The 5,748-nt window shown below is 35.2% G+C and overlaps 1 pseudogene; it reads left to right on the forward strand.

Annotated features, from left to right (window-relative positions):
• The first annotated feature begins 2,911 nt into the window (after positions 1-2,911).
• On the forward strand, positions 2,912-4,300 carry LOC122069315 (annotated as a pseudogene).
• Positions 4,301-5,748: the final 1,448 nt, after the last annotated feature.

Consider the following 5,748-nt stretch of genomic DNA (forward strand, 5'->3'; position numbering starts at 1 on the left):
AAGTAAAGATTATTATTACTATTATTATTATTTTTTTTTTCTGAAGGTAGTAATAGCTATCAAACATAACTAAATAAACAAATGTGAGTCAAAAGTTACACGTTTACCATTTTATGTATGGCAATGACTGTCTTTCTTTAACGTCTTCTTGAATGAATTTGATTGGGTTTTTGGTATCTATTATGGGGTGCATTTTGTTTCGATTGATTCAGCATATATGATGACAAGACAAAAGATCGAAGTTGTAAATTCTATGTTGGTATAAAAATTTTAATGAATCAATAAATACAGTAAGAAAAGTCTTACTTTTCAATATGAGAAATTCTATAAATTCTATTCCATTGACCTTTCATCCTATTGGGAAACGTTTTATAAGCCCACCGAAGACAATCGATTTGGTGTCATCCCAAAACTCCAATAGAAACCCACCAGTGATTGGTGGAAAGGAAGGTACCGTTTGACAATGTTTGACATAGAAACAGTAGAAATGGATTTTCATGTTTCTATTCTCAGAAATGGATTTTTGTGTGTTTGATAAACCTGTTTCTTGGATCGATTTATGCACATATTGTTGTTTAATAACATGTTCCTCACTTTTGAGCTTAAAAAATTTTATTACTTTTAAGCTTGAGAAGAGTCACGTTTCTCACTTTTGGGTTTTTTTATTGGGCACAAGTCCACAATTTGTAGCCTTTCACTTGTTTCTAGATCACAGCCATTTCTTGTAACATAAATTTCTATTTACATTTCTTAAAACTGGTGGAACAAAACAAGATCTCAAACGCTTTTTATCCCGTTTCTCTGTTTCTAGGAACAGGAAAACGCAGAAACGCGTTCTTAAGAACTTTGTCAAACGGTGCCGAAGTTGTCGATCATGCAACTGAATTTATATGAACACAGAAGCACTGCATGTGTAGGATAGCATCCAGTTATTGTATGGGTGTAGATTAGTGGATGTGTGTTCACTGATGGACTAGGATGGATAGAAAGTCTTATATGAAAGGTGGTCTCCTGGGTAGAGGTTTTAGTATAATCATTCTAAAATATGAAACCTGTTTTATTATGTGTGGCCAATAAACAACTGAGCTCATCATGAGGGAGACATCATTTGTTCTATATTTCAGAGTGGGTCCATATTCCCAGTCTATATAATGGTAGAAAAGCCCAAACCTTTGCTATTGTAGGCAGAAGGGAACAAACGAGATCAACAGAAGTAGAAGAGAGCGGCTATGGAGAATTTCTCGTCAAATGTACGAGTGTTCTTGAATCTCTTGTTTGTGGTTTCATGTTTAATGATTCATCATGTTGATTGTATAATTAATTCTAACATATTCTTCCCCTTCTGGAGTATCTACAATGATATAGAACTCACTCTCTTAGTCTCTCTCAATGGTGAATTAAGACTACCTAGAGTGATTGAAAAGAGAGGTGAAGAAAACCAGACAGTACTACTATTTTCACTTCTGGTCTGCCTGTGAAGATAAGATGACTAATTCATCACCTCAGGTTACACTTCCTCTGTTCAGAGTCTTCAGACCATCTTAAGTATCTGAAAGGATAAATAAAGCCTTTCTGTTGACCCTCACTGGTGTATTTTGACCACTTCGATTCTGCAGGCTCGCCTGATGGATAGGGGAGAGGAAAGTCTAGACAGGAGAGTTCATCCTCTTGAAGTTGATTCAGGAGAGAAGCGTCTCAATGAGCTTGGTTACAAGCGAGAACTCAGAAGAGAAATGGTATAGTAAATCTTTATTTCGTCTCTTTGTTCCTCTTTGATTTGCTTTAGACAGAGTGTTTGAGGATTTTCATAGTGTAAGACTTTGGGTTTTCTGTCATCTGATTCTCTGTTTCGAATACAGAGAGATTAAGAGTTGATCTCTGTTTGGTTTCTGCAGTCTCTGTTGAAGACATTCGGGATTACATTCTCAAGCATGGCGGTTTTCATTAGGACCCCCTTGTATGGTTCAAGTATTCTTGACGCAGGCCCTGCGCCTATGATATGGGGATGGGTGGTGGTTACATTCTTCACCTGGTTCATTGGGATTGCCATGGCTGAGATCTGTTCTTCTTTCCCAGTTATGTTTCATCTCTTGTTATGGTAGCACAAATGATTGACCGCGGGAAAGGAATTTCTAGTGTTCAGAAGATTTCTCTCTTTAGTTTCTTTGTCATTATGATTAGATCACAGAATAACCCATAAGAAGCCTAGTAGCAAATTCCTTTTGCATCTATGAAATTTAAAAGCTCTTGTTTTATGAAAACATTTGAAACCAAGGTACTTGTGAGCATTGTAGAAGTTGGATCCCTCAAATGTTCCATGTCCACTATGCACCAATCCCTATTGCATTATGAGAAGTTTTTGTCCCTTTAGATAACCCTATATTCTCTGATAAAGGAAATCTTGTAGCTTTGTTTACTTTTAGGAACTCCATTACCTTCTATTTAATTCCCATTTATATTCCTTAAAAAATATTCATTTGACAAATTAATCAAACTGATACTGTTCTAGCATTGACATCAGAAGCTGGTTCACTTAACTTCTGTGCTGCTCATTTGGCTGGCCCCAGATGGGTCCATTTGCATCTTGGTGCTGTGCTTGGCTGGAAATAATAGGCCTTATTTCTGCAATAGGTTCACAGGTACTTCTGCTTCCTCCTAACTTGTTTCCCTTGAATCATCATTCAAGTATTACATGGTTTGTTACTCATCATCTTCTGATCCGATGCTAGGCTTATTCAGGGTCACCGACATTGCAAATTATCATTCTACTATGTACTGGTACAAACAAGGGTGGTGGATACTTTGCACCTCCCTGGGTATTCCTATGCTTGTACATAGGTCTAATCATCATATGGACAGTACTCAACATATTTGCATTACAAGTTGTAGCCTTTCTTGACATAATCTCAGTATGGTGGCTGGTATGCTTTGATCTGTAAACTATTTATTATGCTACCTATAGTTTACAGTATTTTTCAGTGAGTTCTGTTTCATTCCACAAATTTCTGAGAATGTTGCCAATGGAAGTTCTTTCTCACATGTACTGCATTTCTCCTATGATTTACAGCTCTTTTTATTCTCACCAAAAGACCCGCCGGTAATTGGTGGTCTGGTTGTAGTTATAATGCTCCCCTTGGTGGCGCCATACTCAATCTGCTTCTTATGTGTTCACTCATTTTGAGACATCTCCAGAGTTGACTGGGATCAGTAGCCCACCCTATGCAGTGATTCTATCAGTTCTTCTCAGTCAATATTGTTTTTATGGCTATGACACTGCTGCACATATAACAGAGGAAACAAAGGATGCGGACATAACTGGCCCTTTTGCAATTCTCTCAAGTATAGGAGTCATCACATTGTTTGGAGGGGCTTACTACTTGGCTCTTACTTTCAGGGTTCAGGTACTTCACTTGACACAAAGTATAACTGTTTTGAGTGTTATGTCCAGGAGAAATGCATAATATAATGACTGAAAAAACTTTAATCTGTGTAGGATCTGAGCTACTTATACGACCCGACCAATGACACAGCTGGGGCACTTGTACCAGCACAAATTATCTATGATGCATTTCAGGGAAGGTTCATCACTCTGGAGGAACTATAGTTTTCCTCTTGATCATATGAGGATCCTTTTTCTTTTGTGGCCTTTCAGTCACTGCTTGTGCAGCTATGAGTAGTAAGAGAAACCAGCTTCTCCTCCTAATGCTATCTCATTTTCTTATTATCATATTATTATATAAGGTTATCTTCAATCCCTATTCAGAAACATATTTACAGTTATATTTTATCTGTCATGATTTGTTATAGGTGTATGCTTTATCAAGAGATGCAGGAATTCCCTTTTCATCAATATGGAGACAATTGCACCCAAAGTACAAGGTTCCAAAGAATGCAGTTTGGTTGTGTGGAGCCATCTCCATTGTTATTGGACTACCCCTTTTGAAGGTTAATGTTGTGTTCACTGCCTTCCTTTCTATAAGTACAGTTGGGTGGGTTGGTAGCTATGCAGTGCCAATTTTTGCAAGGCTGGTAATGGATGAGAAGAATTTCAAACCTGGACCTTTTTATTTGGGAAGAAGTAGAAGGCTAATTTGCCTAGTAGCCTTCCTTTGGATATGTTATAGCTGTTCAGTGTTTCTATTGCCAACTTACTACCCCATCAAGTGGGATAATTTCAACTATGCACCTATTGCTCTGGGTCTAGTTCTGAGATTAATAATGTTGTGGTGGGTATTGGATGCAAGGAAATGGTTCAAAGGACCAGTCAGGAACATCAACCTTCAGAATGGAAATGTTTAGCCTCCTCACAAATGGTCTAATGTCTAATTTAAAGCATTTGAAGTAGATTGTGAAATATGAAAAATATATTAGCAGTACAAGGATGGTGGATATATCAAGATGGAGGAAAATTTCCAACAGCTGATCAGAAGCGAGAGATGGAATGGCATATTTCCACTCCATGATTATTGGAGGTCTATAACTCTAAAACTGAGAGTTTCTCATGTCTATGTAAATAAGATTATTTTTTCTAAAATAAAAGGATAAAAAATCGGTTTCAGCTTGTTAGGGAAGTTACAAATGAATTGTCGGTGTGAAATGGTTCGAGTTTGATATATCTGGTTCACTTCCAAACCGATATATAAATATGGGATTTTTCTTATTGATGTCTCTTAATGTGTCAATAATTTGTAATTTTATTTTTTTATCCTCTTAGTATAGCACATATTCTTTCAATAAGGATAAATATTGTCATTTCACATGTCTATTCAAGAGCGTGTGAGACAATACACACTATTGAGAATTTTTTTTTAAAATAAATTTAATTAAATTAAAAAGAAAACTTTATTCAAAAATATAGAATAGAAAGTCAGAAAATACTCCATTCACAATAGCATCAGTTCTAGCTACTCTAGCTAACTGATCAACAAAATAAACCAAATTCATGTGTTTCTTCTCCATAATACAAAACTTAAAAATATCTCACAGATCCCAAATATCCATCAAAAGAGAAAACAAGTCTTGGTACCAGTATTTCGATCCCTTCTGTAGACGATTAATTAAGTAGTTCCTCCCAGTTAGACCACACATGATAGAAGTGAGCCCTAACCGACCCCTTCAGCTATTAAGAATTATATGATAGTAATTAATTTATTTTCAAATTATTTTGAAAACCCTTCTTTACCTTTAGTCAAAAAATATTTTTAGAAATAAGACAAGGGCAATCAAAGAATCAAAAGATTACATGTTCTAAATACCCCTATAGAGGTATCATTCAAATAAATCCCTATAATAAAATCTCTTACAAATTTTTTGGGTCAACAAGTCTCTTATTAATTATTTACCCCCCCAAAAAAAGTCTCTTATTAATTGAAAAATAGCAATAGAATGCATGTTGAGCACGGCCATATCATTAGTATTAAATAGGCATTACAAAATTTTTATATTTTAATTATTATATTCATAATAGTAAGTTTTACTGAATTATTGTCTAATTAATTTTAATTTATTTAATTAAATAGTTCAATAAAAATTGAATTAGAAACGATTCTAATAGTAGCTACATTGCTTAGTAAGAAAAAACATATAAATCTGCCTAACTATCACATATTTAAGAAATCAATCAACAATTAAATAATGGAAAAGGACAATAATGCTAGCAGGATACCCAGCTATCAGATATGCTAGCGAATATTGATTGTCAAATTATGATAGCTAAATCTATGCCTTCTATTTAATGTATTATAATAC

The sequence above is a fragment of the Macadamia integrifolia genome, unplaced genomic scaffold (genome assembly GCF_013358625.1).
Source record: "Macadamia integrifolia cultivar HAES 741 unplaced genomic scaffold, SCU_Mint_v3 scaffold577, whole genome shotgun sequence".
Lineage (NCBI taxonomy): Eukaryota > Viridiplantae > Streptophyta > Magnoliopsida > Proteales > Proteaceae > Macadamia > Macadamia integrifolia.